General features: G+C 36.4%; 1 long non-coding RNA gene across 2 annotated transcripts in view; it reads right to left on the bottom strand.

Annotated features, from left to right (window-relative positions):
- Nucleotides 1–2,984: 2,984 nt before the first annotated feature.
- The window catches only part of LOC308195892, a 46,525-nt gene continuing 22,772 nt past the window's right edge, over nucleotides 2,985–26,737 (bottom strand). Inside the window, exon 4 of one of the 2 annotated variants that reach the window (XR_013951905.1) lies at nucleotides 2,985–6,611. This is a non-coding gene — a long non-coding RNA (uncharacterized lncRNA). The remainder of the gene's footprint in view (nucleotides 6,612–26,737) is intronic. The other variant, XR_013951906.1, reaches the window with a different exon arrangement.

Genomic DNA, 26,737 nt, shown 5'->3' with positions numbered 1-26,737 from the left:
AAAGAAAAGCAAGAAAAGCAGCCAGCTGGAGGTGAGAGTGCACTAAAAGCTGATGGTCACATCACCTTGAAGATGTTTGGGCTAAGAAAACCACTAACATGGCACTATTATGGCACACCAGAAGGAAAAGCTACAGGGATAAGTTTTCTCTTTTAGCACAGAGATAATGAGTCTAGTGAAAAAAAAAAAAAAAAAAAAAGAAAAGAGGTTTGTGTTTTAGTGAGTTTATACATCTTCTGAAAGATGAGCTCATGAACATGTGATGAGGCTGTCAGTGTTCTTGGATATGTGTGTTTCTGAAAGACTCACAACACCACTGTAGTGACACATGCCGTGGGAGGAAATGTATTTTTCAGGTATGTGTTTTTGGCCCATAATCTGTCATTCAGATTTTCTGTTCCCTTGTGCCTGTGGAGAAATAGCAGCTTCTGATTTAATTTTGTTATCAGCAGCGTTCACAGCTCTTTTGGTCCAATCTACCTGAGATTGAGTAAAACCTTAGCAGAAATTACAGTATTAGCCTTCTAAGTTAAAACTGCATTTTAGTGAGATGATTGTTTCTAAACCAATAGTACAATATGAGTCAGTGCAGAGCATGTGGGCAAAACCTTCCTTCTCAGTTACAGTGCTGCACCGCAGGGCTCTGGCATTGCCGGAGTAGGCAGCTGGGCCATGGGCCATTTCACCGCCCCACGCTACTGCCTGTTCTTCTGAGGTCTGGCCCTGAGCCTGCTTCTCTTCCCCCTCTTGATTTCACTGCAGGTTGGAGCGTACTCTAAACACATTTATTTCAGCATTGAAATCAGGCAAACTCTTCGTACGTCTTTGAAAAAACAGGTGATTAACATAGGCCATGAAATCTTTCTGAAGTGGAATTTAGCCTGCAAAAGATTGCACGAACAATATAATCCGTCCCTTATTGTTAATAGAAGTTTCAGAGCAGTAAGAAGTGCTGCTAAGAAATCCTCACATAGAATTCACCTACATTTGCTCTTGCTGTGTTAGAAGAGATGCAGATGTAAGACAAACATATATTTTCGGAGTGTATTTGTGTACTATCACATCCAGACTACTATAATCAAAAGACCTGCATATAAAGTGCTTCTTAGTATGTCCTTTGTTTTTTTTAAAGGAATTATTTCAGATAGTCCTTTCAATGAAACCTCACAATATTTGAAGTAGTAATTACAGAATGCCAGAATTAATTTTTCTCCAATAATTATGTTTCTGACAATCCCAAGCATTTAACTCATTCATTAAAATTCAATAATGATTTCTACTATGGCTTTCACTAGCAGTAATGACATGAATTATTATGCATCACTAATTTCCATGAAGAACAATGAAGCATTATTTTATTAGCATCTAGAATTACTCCACTGTATTTTCTTGCATTCTTTGCAATAAATGATGAAAAGGAAAGTAGAGCAATCTGGATTAACTTTACTTCTTTTCAGGCCTTACAATATTTTGCTACATCAACTAAGTGTTAAATAGAATTTCTGAAACATTTCTAAACTATTCTAATTATTGCTTATAATTTTCCCGAGTGTCAAAGTCCTTAGTACCCATTATGTTTCTTAGCTGTGTCTCAAGGTAATTTTTGTGTTATAAATACAGTTTAATAAGTGATTTGGTCTTTAGTTTAAAATTAGATGGGCTGGCTGAAGTGTTTGACTTTTTTTTTTTTTTCTTTCTAAAAAATATTTGGCTATTCTGCTCTTACTACTTCTTTCAGGAGTTTCTAGGGCATCCTGTGAACAAGTATAACTTCAGCAACTATGCTGTAGCTTAGAACTCCTCAGAGATGGCTCAGCTATTCTCAGAAGGGAGCGTTGCAAAATTGATTTTTCTACCCCAGGTCAGGTCACTAGGTCACTTCTGCCTAGAGAAGCCATGCTGTAGAGCTGTAGAGCAAACTGGATCAGTGAGAGGAGATAGCCTTCCTTAGCTGGTAAGGCAAGCTAAACTAGTGCAATACCTAGCCATCAGGTAGGCAACAGTAATCCCCTCCACCCATATTCCTTTCCACCAGCAGCAGCAGGACCCCCATAGCACAAGCAATGTGGGATGCAGACACTTTGCTCTATGCTGCTGCCCAAGGCAAGTGCTTACCTTGCCTGTTCTTGCACCTAGGCTCAATCAGAATTTCTAATCAAATTAATGATCTACTTCTTCTTTTGCTTACAGTGGTAGAAATCTTTCTCAATGAGTAGTGTTTCTACCACTGTACAGCCTGTGAAAGTGCAGACCATCCCACACGTGCCACTGTGCAAACCCAAGATACCAATCTATTGCTACAATTACATGAGTGTAATGAAGAGCATAAATGGTTTACTGGCCTATTTGCTGTCATGATTTATGCAGGATTTGTCACACAATGCATTTAATTATTTATTTAATAGATTAATTCCCTAATGGAATCACAAAGCAAAAGGATTATGAATGTTCAGAATTCCTTCCCTTTTCTGCATAGTTGAGACAGATCAAGTCATCCTTCTAAGTATATTATGCTTCTGTTAAGCATTTATGTCAAAGTGGTTTTATTTAAATTTACTTTTTTAAAAAAATTAAAATTACTTTTTTAAAATTTTATTTAAATTTACTTTATATGTAATAATTACTATAATTATTATGAAATATGCTGAATTGCTAGCCACATTTCCCACAACCAGAACCTGAGGGCCAAATTCATTGCCCTTGCTTGCAAAGGTATTACCCCAGGGTAACTTTCACCTATTGTGATTCAGCCCTATTTAAACTGAGTAAGAAAGACATCCTATAGCACATTAAAGCTTCAGATACAGATGTGTATTCCTTTGGGTACATCAGTAGTCTGGTTTCTCAATTTAGAAGTGATAGCATTGAAATTGCCTTTCTACAAAAGCTGTGTCTGTACTATTTTCAGCACATTGCTCAATGGAATCGGGGCAGGTTGAAAGATTCTTCATGAAATGCTGAGATCTAGTTTCCTCAGTTGGCACTAGGGAAATTTCTAACTTCAAAACATTGTATTTGATCAGGAAACCCAAGAATAAACTAAACATTCTGGTCTAATTTTGTGTTCTCTGAGAACTAGAAACAGAATTTTGAATATTGTTATTGTGGATGAAAATAATTTAAGGTCTTATTTACATCACATGGATGTCCATTTCCACTGTGTTCAGTCAGGGGTATTTAACTAGAGCAAATTGTTTATGCAGATGTAAGATTGTAAATCCACATATGATAGTCGAAAATCAACAGTAAACATTTTTTTTTTCTGCACTATATTCATCATTATGTATATAACAAGAAATACAGTACCACTGTTGTTACTAAAGTCAGAATATTTGCTCCTTTCATTTCTTATTAATTACATACTCCATGTATAAATAATTGGTTTAAAAGACAGTCTTTGTCACTTCAATTCATCTGGCTCATTTTGCTACAGGACTATGAGAAAGTAAATTGATAAGTAGGACACTGTAATGCCATTTAAAAAGAAAAAAAAAAGACATCATATCTTTCTAGAAACAAGAAATAACCAACTTTTGACTTACTGTTCTCTACCTATGCTAACACACAAGGAACTACCACAAACTATTAAATTAACAGAAACCTCTTTATTAAAGACTAGTTCATTGCTGTATCACAGATCAATGTCATCTTGGCTATACTTGGCTGAATTCCAAATACATAATGATTAACCTCTATAGCAGTCTTTCTAAAAGTGTATGCTTCTTTCTGTGTACGCCAGCTGAAGGAGAATGCCTAATCCCCTTTGTGGTAATGGAGTGCTCCTGCTCTGCAGATGACACTATCCTTATGAGAGTGTTCTAGGTAGTTGTCTGGATATAACTGGGCAACATGGAAAAATACATAGCCAGGATCACTTTGGGAAACTTGGGCCATCAGGTATACATCTGGAGTGCTGAAAAGTATAAGAAAGTGTGAATTAAACTCAGAATACTCCATGTTACACCTTCCTCTGTTGACAGACATCAGTGTCTGTCTGCCAGGATGTTCACATCAAGATAGATTCCCAAGAACCCTTATGGAATAAGTGTAAATAACAAGGCCAGTCAGTTGTGTATTTTTTATTTGTTTTCTTTTTTTCCTTTTTTTCCTAGAAAATAACTCTCTTTTTCAGCTACTGTCCCCTCCCCAAATAAATTTTTTTTTCTTTTTTTTTTCTTTTTTTTTTTTTTTGATACAATAGTTGATACAATGAAAATAAAAAAGTGACTATCTGGTTTTGTGCTGGGAAAGATAAAACAAACAAATAAATCCCCCAAATTCTTAGTAAGCAGACACTTCCCATGATTTTTTTTTATTTTTATTTTTAAAGCAGAATCTATTAAAAAAATATTTAAACAGAAAGTTTCTGACTACAGCTACCATGGAGGTCAAGCAATGTAAGAGAATGAGGCAATGTAGCTATCTGCAACGGTGATCAAATGGATGCTATTTCCTCACTTGTGAGTGTGGCTTTGTGTTAGATAATCTCAGGGAACACAGAAAGAACTGAAGGTGCCAAAATTTACAGAATGTAACACAGAAGCAACAGTAGGATAACTCATACCACGTTCCTCTGGCACCTCCTGTACTAAGCTCTGAATTCAGCCAGTAGGTTACTAAACATAAAATATGTTTAACATTTCAACACACACTATTCCTTTCAAATAACCTGAGTCTTTTTATCATTCTTCTCAACAGACTTCTAGAAAGCAAATAGCCATCTGGCCTATGTAGACATTAAAAAAATAGGAGAGGAATTTCACAGTCAGGGGAGTTACACAAGACTCTCTCCTCAAACATTTTAAAATTTACTAACCTGCACCTTTGGAACACCAAGTCACCTTGAATTTTGGTGACTTTTGATATTCTAAAGAATCAGTGCTTGCAAAGGCATGAATTTGCTCTCAAGCAGTGACCTGGATGCAAGCACAACTATAAAACCCAGGGATGCAATGCTGATCTTTATATCAACATTGATATCAGCAATCACATTCTTTGGGCAAAAATTTCTAAAATTAAAGAAAAATAATTGAAGGTAGAATGTTTTGAAATGTCTTGGCCTTTGGAAAATGCCACAGCATGAAAAATAATGTTTACATTTGAGGTGGGGAAACACAGGACATAGAAGATGGTGAAAGTAATAGCAGATGTACACAGGTCTATTTAATGTCCCCAAAACAGTACTTTAAAACACTGAATTAAATACTCTGTTTTGCATTTATTGCATAATTGATTTATTTTGTGTTTACAGCTTCCTACAATGTCAAGTTTGTGATGATGTGGCTTTCTGCTACTCTGAAGTTTTTAGTGCTTTTTATACCTCTATTGAAAGAGAAAGGCAGCAAGACACATTTTGTGACAGTACCAATTAAGGCTTTTCCCTGAAGAGTTTTGCTGGGAAAGTGGTTGATCAACAGGCTGATGTAGTATACAGAAGGTGCATGTCAGTTGTCTGCAGCCACCCTCATTGATGCAAAATGACAGCAAGGAGACTTTTCCTTCACTGTGTTAGTCACAAAGCATGTTCTGAAGTTCTCTTAAAGTCCTGATGGGAGAACACACTTGTGTATCAAATTCCAGGTTTGTCTTCATTGTTACAGAAGTTGTGAGTTTCTACCTCAGGGCTCCTCAGGAGTGCTAACTATCCCAGGACGCAAACATGGTGAAAACAGGCACCCTTGTGTTATTACGAGATAACCTCACAGAGGTCAGCTCTATTTTCTCACCTTATGCAAAGGAGTTTATCTTACAGCAGAACAAAAATAGCTTGTCTCCACTATGCTTTTTGGCTCTGTTAAGTTAACAGAGGCTCAAATCTCAATCCTCAGATTTGAGGACTTCTAATGATGGATTCAGAATCACATCCTGACACATACTTTTGATATTTCCCTCATCCTTAGTTAGGCTAAGAGTTAGAATAAAGAAGTAACAAGGCTAAGAATGAAGCTGTCTAATTCACCTTGATTTTTTACAGCAGTTTCAGCCAAAAATAGTTGTCCCAAAGTGATTCAAATCATACACATAAATCTCGATAACTTTCTGATCTTTTCCAGTGAGGAGGAACAAAGTAATTTCATTCCCAGAGATATTTATCATAAATGAAGAAAAGAAAAAAGAATGAAAAAGATTAAATACTATCCATGTTTGAACTGTAAAAAAGCAGGACAATCAGGGGAACACTCGAGACCACACATCTTGCATTTACAGGAACCTTGCAGTCAGCCTGAAATCCGTCTGTCACCTGTAAATCCCATCTGCCTATGTAGCAGGTAGAATTGGTACGCTTTCAGGCCAGAACATCAGGGGTGCTTCTGTACAGGCCTCCATGGCCATCTTTTCTGTCCAGTGCCACAGCAGCAGTCTCCACAGCTGTTTCAGTTCTCTTTCCACATGGGAAAGAAAATTGTTCTTCTGTGTGCTCTGAAGCTTTATCTCCGTTTTTCTTCCAAGGACTCTCCTGCTGGGTCATCTTCAAGTCAGCCCTGCAGTTTACTTTGCAGATAGATAAAGCAGATGGGAAGTAAATACAACCTCAAACCTGTCCTCTAGATAGTTTCTCCATTGTGTTGATGCAGCCGAAGCCTGTCGCAGAACTGTGGATGAAATGGAAGCTGTCATGGTCAAGAAGAAAGGGAATTATTCCTTTGCACTATGCAAAATGAAAGTCAATGTATTGACTATAAAAATCCATATTATGAAGCTAATCTATAGTCATGTAGCATTGTCTTGGGTGTTCTTTAGACTATGAGGTCTGCCTACAGAAAGGCATCTTAAACGTCGGCAGCACTGGACTGTGAGTTGCTCCAACTCCACCATCCTGGAGCAAGTCACACTTCCAAAGACATGAATGGTAATTAGAACTGGGACTCATTTTTCTTAAATCTAAGCTAAATTTAAATCTAATCCTGTAACTCCAGGTTCCTTCTAAAGATAATAGTGAGTAGTGGAGAAGTGTCTAAAACAGGCCAGTTGTCTTTCTTTCCAGAGGTGCAATCCTGTCCTTTTCTAACTTATTTGCCTCACACCTGCCCCAGCAAGCATAGCTTTGATGTAGATACCTAATTTTTTTGAGGTCTAAAACTGAGGAAAAGTCATCCCAAGTCTCATTGACAAGTAAATATAGCTGGTTTGTAAACTGACGTTTTTGCCACTGGCACAATGTAATTTAGCACTACAGTCTCCCCGTGTCTTGGTTTCCCCATTAGGCTTCCATTTTTCAATCATTTACCTTGAGGTTACAAAAAATTTAGGATAGAAAATGTTAGTGAACACAGTGTTCCTAGCAAGGAGATTTCTGAACTTAACCAAGGTGTCTAACTTCAGCTCTCCCATACACGACACTCACAGTACCTTGAGTAATTATTTTGCTGCCATTGCTTTAATAAGCAACATAAACACAGAAAAGACTCATTGTTCCTTTGCTGATGTGCCTGAGTTAGGTATTATCATCCCAAAGGAAACAAACAAACAAACAAAACCCAACATTTCAGGCTTTTTCTGAAAATCTTTTAAATACAAGAAGACTCTTTCCGTAGTGAAAAGGCATCATGCACATACACATAGTACACGGAAAGAAGTAAACAAAAAAAATAATTCAGTTATTTTTTCCTCAGAAATGAAAAGAGGAGCATCATACATCAGTCAGAGATTACATGATCCATATTCTAGGGGAGGGGATCTTACATAGGAATTTTGTAAACCCGACTCACATCATTATTAATATAAATCAACACTTTGGAGGGTAGTCTTCAGCAGTGTATAAAAGGCTCAGAGGTCTGTGCTGCATGTGTTTTTCAAAGGCAACATCTTTTTAAGCTCACAAATGCATTTTTAATCGCTTTTCCCATCTGCCCTGTGCAACCTTTTCATGTCTCTTGTGAATCCCACTAAAACTGGCAAAAAGACTTCCTCTTAAGGGAAATTTTTGGTATGAAAACTCACAAACACTCTTTTTTACCAGACTTTTATTTGTCTCTCTGTGCACAGACACACAGAGACAACATACCATTTGACATGACCTCAACACCCACCTTAACTCCTAGTATTACTGAAGCATGTCCCATATAAACTGGATTTAGTGGCCAAAAGAAAACCAACTAATTCTTTGTATTTATTATTATAAATACAAATAATAAATACAATTTTCTCTTTCTTAAAAGAAAAAATATTTTTAATTTTGTTCAATGAAGATGTATCACCAAGGTAAATTCCTGTGTCCCTTTTGTGAGGTTAATCACAGCACACTCCAGTCTCCACCAGGACTGGCTGGTAGCAAAAGGAAGAAGTGCAGATGGATACTAACAATGGACTAGTACCTTCAAGAAAAATTCCATTCACCTTCTGTCCTAAGATGAAGGTCAACTGTTGCTATTTATTGGTTTTTTGTTTGTTTGTTTGTTTGTTTTGTATTGTGATATGATCTAGGAACCCAGGTCATAACCTATCAAATTCCTAGCCTGCATTCTGTAGTGTATCATATAGATAGCTACAGTGGAGAAAGTAAAGAGGTAAAGAGGAGCATTTCCAATTTCAGGCTAGCCGCAGAATACTTGTGAATTGTTTCATTTGGACACCTACCCCAAAAACAAGCAGTCCTATATCTTCTGTCTGTGTTAATCCTCATCCCAATCATATTCTTTCACTCAGAGTTTGTCTGAAAACAGCAAAACTAAAGACGGAAAGCTTTTTCAGGCAAAACTGACAAAATTGCAAGGAAGTCATGACAGCAAAGGACAATATGAAGCATTCACAGTCCTGGATTTGCACAAAGGCTGGTCTCCCACATGGCTCTGCTTCCTGCCTAAGATTCTGTTCCAGTAGGAATTGTTGGAGTTTTGCAAGACTAAATGTAAGGAACATGTTTTTTCCATTTACTTCCTCTGGTTATTACTGGGGATAGTTGAAAATATGGACCTGTAGGTCTTTATTTCACCTCCCCAGAATGACTTCAAATTATCTAAAATCTAAAAATAAAAGGGTTCATTATTTCTAATTTGAATGACTCCTTGTCAAGTTAGCCCAAAAAGGTTATTGCAAAAAAAAAGCAGATTTGTTTCCTTTAACTGCAAAATTGTTAGTATCAACACAAAAAACCAAAGCCCAAGCCAAATGGTATCATCTTTTACTATCATCTGCTCTGCACAAGACATCAAGGAGGTTTATGCCCAGCAGAGCAGATGTGCCTACAGTATTATAGGGTCCCAGTGATCCTTGTCATTCTAATGGATCATTAAATTCTGTTACTGATGGACATACGTTATATAGCTAACTGTAAGGTAGCGAGAGATTAATAATATTCTCTAAAGGGTTAGATGGTTATTTGGGTAATAAGGACACCAGAATTACAATAGTAAGGGTTAAATAAATAATATTTATATATATATAAAATATACTTCTTTTTTTTTTTTTTTTTTTCAAAAGTGATATAAATCCAACTAGCTGCAAGGCATAGACTGTGTAGTTCTTCCATGATTCCTCTCTACTGGAGAACGTATTGTACCTTCATTTGAGGTGCCTGGTCCCAGCACTACCACTGATGTAGGATATAGGAAAATGTGACTTTTTGTAGGCAATTGCCTATAATCAAAAGATATTCAACAAAAGCTATGTAGACTATGAAATAATACACAAAATATGATAATCTGTATTCATGAAAAAACATTAACCCACTTACCTGGAGTATTCAATTATTTTACTATTTATGGATAACGTGTGCTATAAATGTCAAGATCAATTTAAGAAGTGATTAAATTGCCTTTTTATGTCTTGGTATTGAACAGTGTCCGGCATGCATGGCTGTCACTTCAAAATTGTTTAGTTTTCTTCTATCATAAAAGCTCCATCTATACTCTTACAGTACATGACTAGGAAAACGGAATGCAGAGGATACTATTAAGCAGTTAATGGCTTAAATACTTTATCTTAATAATTCAGAATAAAGAACAAACGTTTGGAAATACTAAAAGAAACTGGTATAGTCACAGTCAGTTTGACAGTGATGGAGACAAAGAAGTTTGTACCTATTGTGTATTGTGTTATAGAGGGAACAAAAACTGAGGTATATACATCTATAGTGTTGATGAATTCAAATATGCAAGAAATACTTACATTTTTTTCTACTATATATCCAGTAATTGTGGCTTAAATATTACATTCATATCTTCTAGTGAAATACCTTTGTGCTGAAATATTTTGGGTGGAAAATTTGAAAGGTGAAAAAAAAAACATAAAAACACTTTAAGCATGAGACCTAAAGAAAGTTAGCTTTGGTTGAATAGCCACACCACTGGAAAGCTTTAATTTTAAAGATATGTTTCAAGTGACTTAAACATTGTCTTTACAAGAACCTTCACTATTCTATGACACATCTGTATAGCCATTACTCAGAAAACTGAGTGCCAATTATAGACTATGTTTTGCTTTAATAAGTGAGAAAATCACCTTGGCAGTTACATTACTGATCCCAATAACATTACCTCTCTGTCTCTCTGGTTGAATTTCCATGGAGGGTTGCACAGAACAATAGCAATGAAATGAGCTAATCATCCACATAAATAGAGATGATTGGAAAATGTTCTGTCAAAATTGAGTTAATCAGAAAATGTTTTTTATTACCTTATATGGAAATTTTGATTTCATTTGATTCTCTCCCTCCATGTTTTTTCAAAGAAATGAGAAACAAAATGTGCATGTGTAAGGGTTGTTTTTTTTTTTTTTGTCTTGTTGTGTTTTGTTTTTCCTAAAAAATGCACAGTTTAATTTCAGGTTGTCATAAAGAAATGATGGCAATTTTTAATGTTTTTTTTTTCAAAAAGTCCAATGAAAATACCCTATGCATTATTCTAGTAGCAGCATATCTCACTTTAACCTGAAGAAACCTTTTATAAGTTCTTTCCATATTTTTTCTTTATTTTCAAAGGAGAATGATTTCAAGTCTTTTAATAGATAATTAACCCCCAGAGGCAGATGGTCTTTGCAAAGCAGGTACAATATTAACACAGTAGTATTTGAATATTCTGATGTGCTTATTTATATGTTTCATTTTCAGAGGCAAATTATTGATTATGCAAGCTGTGGGGTTTTTAAAAATCAATCCCATGCTTTGTAAATCATACAGAATAAGCACATCCCTTTGTTTTTAACGCTGGAAGTGTTTAGTGAGACTCCCTTTAATGGTCCAGGAAATAGTTTAAAAATGCAAATATTTTCAATGGAATCAAAGTAGGGCTTGGTAGTAAATTCTTTTATGAAAACTAATCATTCTACACTTTCTTCCAGTGTAGCATATGGAGAGAAATAATGTATGATAAAATTCAGAATAAGGCATTTTACAACAGCAGATTTCTTTCTTTAATGATACAGCATTTCTGGGAAGTCTGTGAATGCTTAAACACAAACATTTCTTAGAACAACGTCATATGCTCTCAGGACCTGGCTTTCCTCTTATACCAATTTTGAACTAGTATACTCTCCTAGAAACATTTAACCACCTCCTCAACAGATCAAGGCCCTGCTTTTTTCAGGCACAACCACATAGGAAAATTGAAGTCCACATTTCAAATAAATTGTGATCTAGGACATATTAGAAATAGTTTTTCTGATGAGGAGATTCTTGTGTTATACTTGTCAAAGCATTGTTACTTTAGTGAAAGTCAGGGTAGCTGCCTGTAATGTGAAGAGCTCAAACTGTCCTTAGTATCTAACTCCAAATTTCTCTGCTAATGAAGATATCTGCAGTTTGGATAAACCTGTTGTGAGGCCTGGATTGAGTTTATATTGCTCAAGGTTATTAACTGAGTTACTTCAATCCAGATAGAATTCTCCTCCCTGTCTTGAAAAACAGAGATTATAATGTGTATCTTCAAAGGTAATGCTTGTGAGGGTAGTCTGTGAGAACTATATATTTTTCTGGTCAGAGACTTCCCCAGTTCATGATGAATTTGTCTCTGAAACTCCCACCTCCAGATAAAAGTGACAAACATATCCATTGAGAACCATAAGGGAAGAAGATTTTTCTTCACAGCTCATAGTAAAATTAACTTTCCCTCCTGTGTCCTCTGACTTTTTTTTCTCTCTTTTTTATTTTTTTTTCTTGTTTTGATCTTCAACATGTAAAAGAAAAGACAATATGTTGTATTAAGGCAATAGAGAACGTAACATAAGAAATGGAAATACTGCCAAATTGTAACAGGCGTACAGGATACGTATACTAGCTCTTGCTTTAACTATTTCCAGTAGCTAGCTGCAGCTGTACACGAGTCCAATGGAGCTGAACATTCAAATTTTTTACTCTATTTTTTTTAATAGACTGAGATCTCTTCTGCTTTGTAGATGACCAGAACTGATGATAGAACCGTAATAAGCTTTCTATTGTTTATAATGAGGATACTCTGGAAAATGCAAGAACCGTATAACACAACTATTTACTATTTCCCAGCCTGCACAGAATGTCCCAAGTCATCACAGATGTCTCAGCACCACCACACCAATCCCTCAATTAATAAGACCGATTAATTCAAACACAGCCCTGTGGGGCTGTGTAGATCCAGCTGAGATTAGGAAATGGTGGAAGCACAATAGTACAGCAAAGTGCCTGAGCTAATAAGTTCTGCCAGAAAATTTGTTCTTTTGGACATGTTTATTTACAAACGAAATAATCTATCTACAAATAATCTACAAATAATAACAGCTGACATTACTGTAAAGTTATTTTGGGTACTTCTATATCAGAGTCATTTTCAACAGGGATTTCATGTAGACTGTGTACAAGGCAGGTGCTTAGGAGAGAGGTTTGAAGTGAATTTGTTCTCAAATAACATAAGCTATTTGCATTCCACAGAGATATTAAGAAGTACAAAGGAAATCCCCTAAGTAGGCTTCCTTCACTGGATTCTCTTACTCATTTTGCATTACATACCTCCAATGACATTTCTGTTGCCACTCTTTTGAGTGACTGCAGGACCACTGAGAAATGTCATTTTGTATCAAACCAAAAAGAAGCACCTATTGCCTACCATGGATGACAGGTTCTTAACCACAGTATACTGCATTATTTCAGTGGCTGATGCATTTATTCTCCACCTAACCCTATCCCATATTCTCCGTACTTAAATCATTTTAATTTGAAAGGAGAAGAGGAAAAATTTGCAAATATGGTAAGGCAAATACAGAGCCTGGTATACAGCAGGTGGTCTTCTCCCTGCTCAGATTCTAGACAGTGGATGAAAACTGTAAGTAGACGGACTACTAAATTTGTGGAGAATAATAACTTTGACAGGCCCTTACTTACCTATTAACAAAAGAAAGATATAAAGATGCCCCAGATAAACAATTCCTTTCCAGAACTCCTGCTCCTGCTTGTTCCTCATCATTTTGTATAGCTGAACCACTTTCTCTACTCCATGCAAATGGCTTCAGAGTTTTCCCTCTTTTGGCTTGGACATACCAAAAATCTTTTCCAGTAATATCAAAACAGAAAATACAATTTTGCACTCTCAAGCAATGTACAAGTTACGAACTTAGTGAAAGTAATACATTGAATCACAGCTTGGGTCCGTTTCACACCAAGGAACCTAAAATCTCCCCGTGGAGTTTTATGGATCAAAATACTGGATGAAGCATTGTTGCATGGTAGACATTCAAGTCTTGTGTCAGAAAAAGTTCCTTAGGATAGAGCGCATAAAATTACATTTCAGAATTAATGTACTTTGTTGATTTAAGTAGCCAAATGGTAGAGAGGATTTTTGAGTTTTATTTACAGTGCTCAAAATGTTGCAACCGCCTACATGGCTGTCGGAAATGAGGATCCTCCTGTTGAGTGGGTGAGAGCGGCTCTGACTCTGTAGTAACAAGGGAGAAATCTTAGATAAAAGTTCCTACTATCCCCACAGCCTTATAGATCTTTTTCTTAACTCTGCAAATGATATCTAACTTCTCCCTTCATTTATCCTTAGTTCTAACTTAGTCTTCTGTCAAGGAAAAGGCAGAAACTCCAAAAATAAATATAAAATATTTAAATAGCTAGTGAGGACATCTCAGCTTAGAATTTCCTGGGCATTAATAATGACTTGGGTAAATGGCCTAAAGTGGTGACTAGAACTATAAAAACACTTCCTTACAGATTTATCTATTCCCAGGAGATGTCTGGCACCTTGATATTTATTGCTCCAATAAACTACCCATTAAATATTTCTCTCATGATAATCTTTTTATCAAGCTAAACATGACGTTTTGTGTAATCCACAATTGCTTGTGGTAAACAATTATTCAAAGGCAGGACACTTCATTTCATTTTGCTAATTATGATTCCTTTTTTCAGCACAGCCATTTCAGATTAAAAACGTGCCAGCATTGGGAATAGAAATAGCAACTGAAAATTTAATATCATCAACTGTTACCAAAAGATTCATGAGATTAAAAACAAAAATAATGTAGTCTTTAGCTTATAAATTGCATTTCCATTTTTATCACAAAATCCACTTATTATTGTATTTCTTTTGTGTCATTTAAGGAATGGAAAAGTGAATGTAGAAAATGAGAGTAATATGGCAAAGACAAGTTATCTTCATCATAGCTCTTGAGATTTGAGATCTTCAACTTTGTTAATTCCAGTTTAGACCAACAAAATGACTTTACATCTCAGAGGTAAAATATTTCATGACTGAAAACAACAGCTTTCTGTTCATCTTTCTCTGTCAAAGCAAGAGGAAGGATCTTTGGTAGTATGCAAAAATTTAATGAGAAGGTGTAAGACCCTGACATTCCTCATTGGTATCCTAAGCCAAAGAAAACTATTTTAAATGTAGAGTAGTTCTATTCTACATTATTCTGTTCTAAATGTTCTGTTGAAATTCTAAATATTCTATTTAGAATAGTTCTGAGAGAACTGTTCTAAAAGTAGGCTGAAATAAGTGTTTTGCAATGAATACAGAAGTCTGGAACATTTGTGAAAAATAACGTTTGGATCAGATCTTGCCTCATTCTAATGTGGTTTAGTTCATCTCCAAACAAGACATCATTCTGAACAGGTATACTTCTGCACAACATTAAATTTACTCCTTATCAGAATATAACAGGCCTGAAATAATGATGGGTTAGTTGGATTGAGAGCACATATGTAACTTTGGATTGAGTTATTTTCCAGGTGATAGGATTATAGAGGTCCATTCTCAGCATGAGGCACTCAGCCATGGCTTGATTTTCAGATTATTCCTGGGACATATATATTTCATGCCAATAGATGTTACAGGAAAAAAAAAAAAAAAGAAAAGTAATTGATAAAATCACCTAGTAGCATTTTTTGGCAAAACACTACAGGAAATGACATCATTCTTTTTGGCATCAAACCTATACCAACTGAATGACTAGGACATATCTTTGACTGTCCATTTGCAAAGGAAATACTACATGCTGAGTAAGAAGTTAAAAAAAAAACTAATTGGTTCAATGTCAATAATTGAAAACATTAGTTTTTTTGTTGACAGGCTGGGTCTTAGCATGTCTTAATTTGCTAGATGTAGGAATTCCCAGCATTAGGAAGCTTGTCACTGACAATCACATTGTCTATTAGCTTTATTACAGTAATAATGCTGCCCTAATTTTTTACTAAATTAAGTAAATATCTACTTATCACTGCAAGAAGACTACAAAGAGTCAATAGGAACCTCCACAAATTCCCCATCAGATATTTTTATACACATAGTTTAATGTCATGGCCATGCCTTTATATGTACAAAACACCAAGCATGTCACCAGATTAAAAACTGGCATATCATAATGTTTAAAACAACATCCTACTGTGAACAGCTAAATGTCTAGACTCTGATAAATTCTGCAATACTGTGGGATTTAAAGAAAATAACCATCTAAAGAAACAGATCTAAGTTCCTAGGAAATTTGTCAGTACACCAGGTGAGTGGAACTTCTGAGATATAACAGTTTTTCTGTAAACTGATAAAGTTGAAAAGGGAAACTTAATGACTAACAAATATTTAATAAGGAGAAATGAGAAGCATTTGTAGCCAAAGATGTAGTTGAGTAAAGGTAAAACAGGTATGATAACTAGTGTTTAATTAATGGATGAAGAACTTAAATTCCATTTTGTATTGTGTGTTGAAAGGAACACCACCAAAATTTTCCAATGAAAAAAAGACAACTTATAGAAAATGTGTTTGATTAAATAGAATTGTTTATTATTCTCTGACTTCTTTGGCTTCCTATGTAACATTGGATAAGTCACCTATTTTGCCTGATCCCTTGCTTGTTCAGGATATTATTTTCCTAGCCATAGGGCAGTATTGCTGATAAATTCATTAAGAATGATTAGGTGTTCAAAAATTTAGGTGTAGTTATTCACGTATCTAAGTCTTCAGTTATTTATTAATTCAGCAGGAAATAGATTTGGAAGATGTCTTTGTCTCTATTTCAAACCCATAATTTGGTAAAAATAATGAAGCATAAGGACTGAGTGGCTGCCTAAATTGCAGAATGACATTGTTATCAAATCAGTTCAGTGACAGGGTTGATGTTCACAAGTATGACAACTCAAAAACTGTTTTAAAGGCTGTAAAGACACCCACTGAACAGAAAGAAGAGACTATTTTGGTGCTATCTTAGCAAAATAATTATTTTGAGGAAAAAAAAATTACTTTTGTTTATGGAATACCTTTGACATTCAAATCCCTTCTTCCTGCATCTTGACTCTTACACCCAAATAAACATCACTTTGTTCATATGTCAGTCTGACACCAAAGCTAATGAATGGTTTTTGCTTGAAATATTTTGCTGTTATTCCTTTTAGATAACTGGCTGATACAATTAATTGGAAGTGTGTTTTGTTTTTTTTTTAACATATTCACGCATGTTTCTATGGTTTGTTAAACTCCATCATTATTCTTGAAATTAGGATGAAATTCCTCTTCACAAATTTTATTCATTGGTCAGTCTTTTTAATAGACAGATATTTCACTAACTTTCTAAAATATATTACACATGCCATGTTTCTGGGAGGAAAAAAAAAAAGATAAAAGAGAGAGAAATTATGTGTTTCAGAAAGCTTTACAGTATTTTTAAAAAATTTGAGAGTTTCTCTAAAATTGTTAATTTTGGCCAGTACTTACTATGACCACTACTCAGTCATAATCAAAATTTTTTTGAAAATCCAAATAAAAAAATTATTTGCAGTCTATAATTGTGTAAAATTAAAAGATTTCTTCTTTCATTGCATGGTCTTTGGAGAAATATTTTCAATTTTCAAAGTACTCCAGAATTAATTCAGAACAAATCTCTGATAGTGTCAAGGTTTTGGCTGGGATAGAATTAATTTTCTTCACAGAGGCTTGTGTGATGCTGTGTTTCAGACTTTTTATGAAAATAGTGGTGACAGCCCACCACTGTTTTCAGTTGTTACAGAGTGCTTACACAGAACCAAAGACTTTTCAGCTTCTTGTACTGCCCTGCCAGCAAGGAGGCTGGGGGTTCACAAGGAGCTGGGGGTGGGCACAGCCAGGACAGCTGACCCAGAATGGCCAAAGATATTTCCCATACCATATGGTGCCATGCTGAACAATAAAAGCTGGGGTAAAGAAGGAGGAGTGGGGGATGTTCAGTTTACCAAGAAATCATTACACATGATGAGCCCTGCTTTCCTAGAAGTGGCTGAACACCTGCCTGCCAATGGGAAGCAGCAAATGAATTCCTTGCTTTGCTTTGTTTATGCATTCAGCTTTTGCTTTACCCAGTTAACTGGTTTTATTTCAGCCCATGATTCCTCTTGCTTTTACCTCTCTGATTCTCTTCCCTGTACCACCTGGGGAGAGTGAACAAGCAGCTCTGTGGTACTGAGCTGCCTTTTGGGGTTAAACCACAAGATTATTATAAAGAAAAATCTCTTAAAAGATCATAGCAATAAAAGCCTTGTACAACTAAAAGTTAAGGACTGTAAAATTGTACCTTAGGTACAAACTCAAAACACTTTTAAACACTTTTTTTTAAAAACACTTTTAAAACTTTAAACTCACGTTTAAATTCTTAACTTCATAACCTATGTAGCACATAAATACAGGCCAGTGAGTCTTACCTCTGTGTCTGGCGAGATCATGGAGCAGATCCTCCTGGAAGCTATGCTAAGGCACATGGAAAATAAGGAAGTGACTGGTGACAGCCAGCATGGCTTCACTAAGGGCAGAACGTGTGACAAATCTGGTGACCTTCTACAATGGGGTTACAGCATTGGTGGATAGGGGAAGAACAACTGACGTCGTACCTGGACTCATGCACATCATTTTACACTGTCCCACATGATGTCCTTGTCTTTAAACTGAAGAGACACAGATATGATGGACAGATCCTTATCAGTAGATAAGGAATTTATTCGATAATCCCACTCAAAGAGTTACATTCAACAGCTCAATGTCCGGGTGATTGATTTTCATCAATCGGGTTGCCCAGAGAAGCTGTGGATGCCCCATCCCTAGAAGTGTTTAAGGCCAGGTTGGATGGGACCTTGAGCAACCTGATCTAGTGGGAGGTGTCCCTGTCCATGGCAGGGGGTTGGAATTAGATGTTTAAGGCCCCTTCTATCTCAAACCATTACATGATTCTATGATTCTATTGGAATCTATTGTTGGAACTAGGCCTTACAGCTAAGCCTTTCTGCATGCGTGTTGTCCTGGTTCCAGTTAGGACAGAGTTAATTTTTCCTCATAGTAGCTGGTAGGGTGCTATGTTTTGGATTAGGATGAGAAGAGCGCTGATAACATGCTGATGTTTTAATTGTTGCAGAGCAGTGTTTACACCAGGCCAAGGACTTTTCGGCTTCTCGCTCTGTCCTGCCAGCGAGCAGGCTAGGGGTGCAGCAGGAGCTGGGAGGGGACAGACCCAGGACAGCTGACCCAAACTGGCCAAAGGGGTATTCCATACCATCTGACGTCATGCTAAACAATATATAGGGGTGGCTGGCCGGGGTGGGGGGCTGGCTGCTCGGGGATAGGCTGGGCATCGGTCAGCGGGTGGTGAGCAATTGCATTGTGCATTACTTGTTTCTTACACATTATTATTATTAATACTATTATCATTATCACTATTATTATTATTATTGTTATTATTATATTCCTGTCTTAATAAACTGTCTTTATCTCAACTCACCGGCTTCACTTTCCCGTTTCTCTCCCCCATCCCAGAGAGGGAGGGGGGAGGGTGAGCGAACGGCTGTGTGGTGTTTAGCTGCCGGCCGGGTTAAACCACAACAGTGTGCAGAGCAGGGAAGGAGCTGGACTGGATCAGTACTTCAGGAGGACAGGCCACAGGATTGTCTGGATTCAGGATATATGTGGCAATCCTACTTTTGGGTAGATGCTTTTCATCCATCAATGGAATAGACAGCAAAAACTGTTGGATGTGCAGGCACAGCCCAGTCATATCATAGAATCATAGAATGGCCTGGGTTGGAAGGGACCTTGAAGATCACCTAGTTCCAGCTCCCCTGCCATAGGCAAGGATACCACCTGTGGCGTAATGACCACACGGACACCAGGGTTATTTAGGGATCAATAACTTCTACTTCTTTATTGAGGACATAACTTCAACTCCTTATATTGAGGACAGGCTCCTTTCTTATACCATTCACTCTACAGCAGTACTTTTCCACTAACTCATTGGTCAACAACTTTGCCCAGCAACAGCAAACACCCAGCAACTTCCATGTCTTAACAGCTGGAGAACCAGCAGTCCACGACAGCAAGGTGCCTCCTCAATCGCCCTTCTTTGGTCCTTCTAAACTCTTCACATTCCTCATGGCCTCATTTTTAAGAGTCTGATGTTATCACCAACCATGGGGCTTGTCGACCCCCATGGCCACACTCCAACAGCCACCCACTATACCAGATTGTCCAGTGCCTCATCCAACCTAGTCTTGAACAGCTCCAGGGATGGGGCATCCACAGCTTCTCTGGGCATCCTGTTCCAGTGCCTCACCACCCTCCGAGTGAAGAATTTCCTCCCAACATCTAATTTAACTCTCTCCTCTTTTAGTTTAAAACCATTCCCCCTTGTCCTGTCATTATCTGACTGAGGAAATAGTTGTCTCCATCTTTTTTATAAGCCCCCTTTAAGTACTGAAAAGCTGTAGTAAGGTAAATCTGGAGTCTTCTCTTCTTCAGACTAAACAGCCCCAACTCTCTCAGCTTTTCTTTGTAGGAGAGGTTTTCCAGCCCTCTGATCAACTTCGTAGCCCTCCTCTGGACCTGTTCTAACAGATCAACACCCTTCTTGTGCTGGTGGCCTCAGGCCTAGACGCAGTACTCTAAGTGGGGCCTCACAAGGACAGAGTGTCCTCCTGAGACACAGTCAGAGTGCAGGAAGAGTTTGTTAATGACCAGGAAAATGACAAGCACTACTAAGCGTGTATTCTCCATCATGTAGGATGTAACCGCATCTCCAAAGGGAAGCCAAAACAAGAAACACTGAAAAAGAACCTGCCTGACAGTTTAGGTATATTGTCACTTTCATCTAGTGGAAAAAAACACTTCTGAGTTTTGAGTGAGTCCAAAGAGGCACAGAAAGGTACCTCTGCATATTTGGAATACACAACTTCCAACTTTCTTCAAAGTGTTTTTGTATTTGTTTGTTTTTCTGTTTTGTTTATTTTTGTTTTTGCTGATGCTGCTGATGGATATCCTGTCCAAGATGCTAGAAACCATGCCTTGCTTATATCTGAAAGGATTTAAACAAGCAAAAAAAAAAAAAACAAAACAAAAATAAACACACACACAAACCCACAACATATCTGAAGCTTTATAAGACTGTCCTAACAATTGACTTACTAAGCTGTGCCTGCAAAGGTTTCAATATATACTAAAAAAAGAGTTGATGAGTGGATATAACGTGATAGACTAATAAATCACTGAAGTGAAGAAGAGTTCTCACCATTCTTCTAGTGGTGATTTATGTTTTTTTCAAAAACAAACAAACAAAAAAAAAAAACTCACTCCCAATAAAAGGAACAGACTTTGGAAAGCAACAAAAATACATATCCTCCCTCTTAGCTGAATTTTTTAGCTATTTGTGTACTAAATCATGCTTCTTAACACTAGTTCTCTCTGTCTAGTTTCATGACAGATGCCTTCCCTTTTGATTTCTTTTTCAGCATCAAGATGCTAATGTAGAAAAAAGCTCTCTAATGTAGTCTGATGTCTAGAAAACTCTTCTTGGTGGAACGTAAGTGAATTCTCAGAGGAATAATTCTCTGTGTTTTTAATAAAGCTGAACTTTATAATGCTATGGAGGCGATGCATACTCTTCCAAGAATTTTTTGAAAGAGAGGAGAGACAACCTGTCTATTTTGAAAAGAGCCTGGTCCTGAGGATGTGCTTGGCTAGTGCCACAAATGACTGTTAGGTGACTCTTGATCATAAGACAGTTGCAGAGCTATTTAGCTCAGTAAAAATTAAAGTTTCGTACTTGTGAAGAAGTAGAATTTCTATGAAAATTCAAATTCAAACCAGAGACTTCTGATACTTCCAAGACTGTTAGAAGGGAGTTCGACTACCTATATTCTGCATAAAGACAGCAAAGTTATGTCTGATTCCTGCATTTGGTGCTTAAGCTCCATTCTAAGACTAACCCTATCTATAAAATTTTATTGTTATAACTTTCAAAATTATTGCCTACTGAGCAGAAAGAGACAACTATCATCTATAAATAGTTTCTGATACATAGGATCCTTTTACTTCTCCAGGATTCCTCTTTTGGTGGGAAAGAAACAAATAAATTTGGTAAGCTGTACAGTCTAATGAATAAAACAAGGGATTAATATTTAAGAAATTTGTCTCACTTCTTGATTTGCTATTAACTTTGTGAATTACTTTGAACTATCACCCCTTTCCAATCCCATATTTGGATTTTCTGTTTGCATTAATATCAAACTCATTTTGGTGTAACTCTGTTGTTTCTAATTACTACTATTTCCTAGTTAATAGTGTTGCAGATGCCACTCTACAAATTTAATAAATCATGCTAGATATAATCTGAACCAAAATAGCACATCTGCTATGATTCCATAACAGTCTGGTCTGCTTTGGAATTAGGAACAGATGTTGCATTACATTAGAAGGGAAAATCTGGCTAGTAGAGAAGGGTAGAAAAAAACATGACTCTTTACCATTACCATCTGCTTCTTAATTCCTTGACGTATATTGGCTTGGTACTTAAAGATATTTACCTTTGATATATTTTAAACTAAGTTAATAAATTAAATGATAGTTTATACTTCCAACACTGAACAACTTGAGGCATAGGTTTTCACTTCCAGTCTAGAATTTTAGTTTAAATAAGTAAACTCTCTGGAATGAGTTTCTGTGAATTACTCAAGTTGGAAGAGACTTCAAGTGAGTCATATGCAGTAGGTCATCCTCCTGAGTCATGGTAGAACTGATGCAAATATTCCTACGGCCCAAGGACTTGCTGTGATTATTTCAAATGAGTTTATTTCAGTCAACTTCCTTGCAGTTGATTCTTCTGCCAGAAATAATTATTAAGCATCCTTTAACACTTAATTGCATTCTCCCATGCCAGGACACTATTCCGTTTCTTATCCTCTTCTAAAACAAATGATAATAGCTTGTGACATAAGATTTCCTCCTTGTAAATTGTATTGCTAGTCTTGTGATTTCTTTTACATTTTGTGTTACATTATAGGGCATTCATACCCTCTCATTGCTTTGTTCTTTTATCCAATACTCATCGATCATGTTTTAAATATCTTAGGAAGCTGGAAGCTTGCTGCTCTTTTTTTTTTTTTTTTTTTTTTCCCTCTACAGATTTCTATTCTATTTGAAATGTACCATCCCTAAACCTGTGTTTTGTTTCAAGTAAAGCCAAAACTGCACTATTATCCAGGAGTTTCCATCAGGACTGATTTACTATGATGATCCTTTTGATACAACCCAATACAGAAACAAACTTTTTATGATTAGGGAGACGCCATAAACATAAATTATGGATAATTTATATTTAATTCAATCCTTATGCCCTCCTAAGAAGTCTTGGTTTGTGTTCTTGAACTTGATAATCTCTCCCACGTATGAGCTTACTTCCATTTGTCTTTACTGCGCTTCTTTATTGATTTTAGAATCTTGTTCCAATTTAAGAAGAGTGTACTATGCTTTAATCTTAACTTCTAAAATAATTTAAATCCATTTCAATTTTAATTTTTGCATATAGAAATAATGCATGTTTTACAGCACTTTCCAAGTCTTCAGTGATATTTTGCTACACCTTGGAATCAGAACTGGTTTTCAAGACCCTATATTCAAGTTAATATTGGAACATTGGAATTAGTTTACTTGATTTCTTAAAATGGTGTGTGCCTAAATTATAGGATTTCTACCTAATTCTTCTATGTCCCATAACCATATAAGATTTTCAGTTTCCCTACCGAGTGTCTCCAGTATCATAGTCACTTAGACTATGTCCAGGGGTGATACTTCCTCCTCTAGAATTCCAGTCAAATACACAAGGAAGACAAAGAAATTCTGCTAGCTGCATAACATACAAGGAGCAAACAGTGGCACTCACACTCATGCAAAACCTCTCCGTATTTTCTAAGTGTTAGTGTTAAACTGACATATCTTGAATTAATTTAGTAGAATGCCCCAGCTGTACTAGCATCTACATTGTTACTTCTTCTATACTCTTAGTCCACTAAGGATCACATGCAGTTTCTTGTTCTCTGTAGTACTGTATATCTACTGCACTCAAAGAGAAAGTTACTTGATGAAAAGTTTTTCTACTCCTTCCTCTCATTACTTCTGGCTTATTGAATAGTCAACAGATTCTATTTTAAAATAATTTTTTTTTCAAAAAAAAGGTCCTTATGCTAGATGCTTCTTTTTCAGCTTCCCCAGAATTACTTCTGAAACCCACTTAGATAGCAAATACTTTCTTAGCTCTGTGTTCATTTCATTGCTATCTGATTCCTCTTATTTCTACCAACATACAGACTTAGGTCCAGTACTGACCATCCAAAAATCATGTCCTACTAGTTTCCAACTGTAGTTTTAGTATGAGTCTTCTGAGGGAGTGTTCCTAAAACACTGAATATCATCGTAGTCAGAAATGTTCAGGGTTGCAGGGAAATGTCCTTTTGATGATCTTTATTGTTCTTGGCCTCTGCAAGCCAGCTGATCAAAGTGCTTGCAGAGTGTTACTGAATGTATTAGAGCACAGAGAAGTAAAGCACTTCCTTACTCCAGCTACCAGTAAAATAAGTAAATAAATAAATAAGCAAACATATGAATGAAGATAAAGAACATGAGTTGTTTGCCTTATGCTGAAAGTGATAAAAGCAGAGGCTCTACTCCCTGAGGAATGAGAGACAGTGAGTGGGCACACATGGCTGCGTAATTTGCTCAATTAAGGACTGAATTGCATTACTACCCTCAAAGAGCAAAGCAAAAATCGGATCAGTTTGTTCATTGACTGGCCCCTGCAGTAACACTTTGGAAAAAAAAAAAAAAAAAAGAAAGTATTATTAGAGCATATCCCTTCAGAAAGAGTCTTAATGTGTCCCTCAAAAGTAGGGGGGGTCTCCCACAGGGGTCTCCCAGAGGCAACAATGAGTTTATTGGGTACAATATCAGATATGAGATATCTAAAATAAATGTGAATTTATCTGAAGAGCAAAGGAATTGCCAAATCAGTCGGAATGGCCTGTTTTAGTCCATGTCTTGAATCTGGCTGTTAGCAATGCAAGCAAAATCAAAGAAGAACAGAAGAAACCACACAGAGAAAAATCATTTATTATTATGCCAGCTAATGGCTGTCTTATCTCCTGAATCACAAAATTTCATATTTCGAAATTTCTGCCCCTTGAATTTCAGGAAATATGTTCCCTTAGTGGTGAAACCAGCTGTTGCTTCGACAATGTGACACATAGCACATGCATAATCTTTTACGACTATGAGAGTACATAAGGTGATTACATTTTGTATTTATTAAAATGCATCTCTGAAGATGTATTTTTGTTTTTGAATTATCTTTATTACTGAGCGGTGCTGTATACTTCTTATTAACTAGGAACAGAATCAGAAAGAATTCAACAGTGGATACTCTTTGTTTTTCTCTCAGGATAAAAGATGTTGAAGAGTGAAAAAGGGAACTTTAAATTTAATTCAGATATTGCTATTGGTTTACCACGAAGTTTGTGTAGTTGAAATCCAGATGCCAGTGCTAAAATAGCAATGTGTATTAAATAATGGACTTTCTCTTTCCTTAGCAATAATACCTCTGATTAATGGCATACGAAAAGGTCTTTTACAAAGGAAGTTTATTGAAGTTCATAAATTTCGTGCCCAGCCAGAAAAGAATCACTGATGCATGGTTTCAAGGCTCAACTCAAGCTTTGGTATGTGCAGTCACAGTTAATTGTACCTTACTATAAAACAAGCACCAAGACATTTATTCTATTCACTCTATATAAGGGCATGAGGATCTAGCTCTCAGTGATATTTTGCTGATATAGTGATACTGCAATACTAAACTTAATTATATTAAATGCAGGGCAAAATTCAGCTGTAAATATTATAGCACAAATTGTACCTTGACATATACCTATGGTGACCCTACCAAAGTCAAAGCACAAAGATTTCCCAGCAGAGTATGGCCTTATGAATAAACTGGTATATGATATGACATACAGCTATTTTTATCATAGCTGGGAACATGAAGTAGGGGGAAAGCACTTTGTATTCTTTGCAGATAACTTTAACACAAACTAGCCCTTTTTGTTTCCAGAGATTCTCCTGAAATTCTATTCAAAATAAACAAGGGTTTTGCCCCCCAAATAATATACAAGAGATTCATGAAGTGCTTATTCTAGATCAGAATGGTACTATATAGGAGAGTATCACGTTTTTGAAATCAATGGGACCGTCCCTGGTAAATTATTTTTCATCTAATACATTCTGTCATTTTGTGGAAATTTTAATTGGATTGAGAAATTAAAGGTAAAAAAATATATATATGATAGTCAATAGCTGTTTATTTCTAAGTCAGAAGTGATTACGAATATCAACATACTTTTATTCTCAAAGTTCTTGCCTGTTGTAGATAGATTTGAACCTCACACTACAAAATAGCACTTTTGCTACTCTGAGTGACAGAAAAAGAAAAAAATATTTTGAAGTGAGCTGTTCTCTTATGCTCTCTAAAATTCTCACCAGAATTGATGTCACTGATTGATAAAACTCAATTTAGCTTGACTGATAGATCTAAGCTTGGAAGGACTGTAGTATATACATCTTTTTCCTGTCTTCTTTGTGCTGCCTTTAACAAATTTCACAAAGTTTCTCTGGTGCTTGTCCACTTTGAAGAAATGCTGAATATGTCTCAAGCCTGAGCTACCATTTCTTCTTGGGTCTGAATTGGACTTTTCAGTATATGTGTGAAGGCAGAGGAAGAAGTGAGGACTTCTGAAAGGGCTGAGGCATGCCAGTGCCCAAGCTGAGCATGCAGAAAGTAACTGATTTCTTGACATTGTTGGTAATACCACCATCGTTGCACATACAACACTCCTAAATGTAAAAATTGACCTACCCATCCAAATGATAATTTTAACACGTTCTCTCCTCATTGCCTGAGTACATTGTTACACCTGTGCCAATAAAATAAATATTGCCTGCTTCTTTTCCCTTCCCTTCCTTTCCTTTCCCTTCCCTTCCCTTCCCTTCCCTTCCCTTCCCTT

This window comes from Anser brachyrhynchus (genome assembly GCF_964034855.1).
Source record: "Anser brachyrhynchus genome assembly, chromosome: 1".
NCBI lineage: Eukaryota > Metazoa > Chordata > Aves > Anseriformes > Anatidae > Anser > Anser brachyrhynchus.
This window is presented reverse-complemented; position numbering and strand designations above follow the sequence as displayed.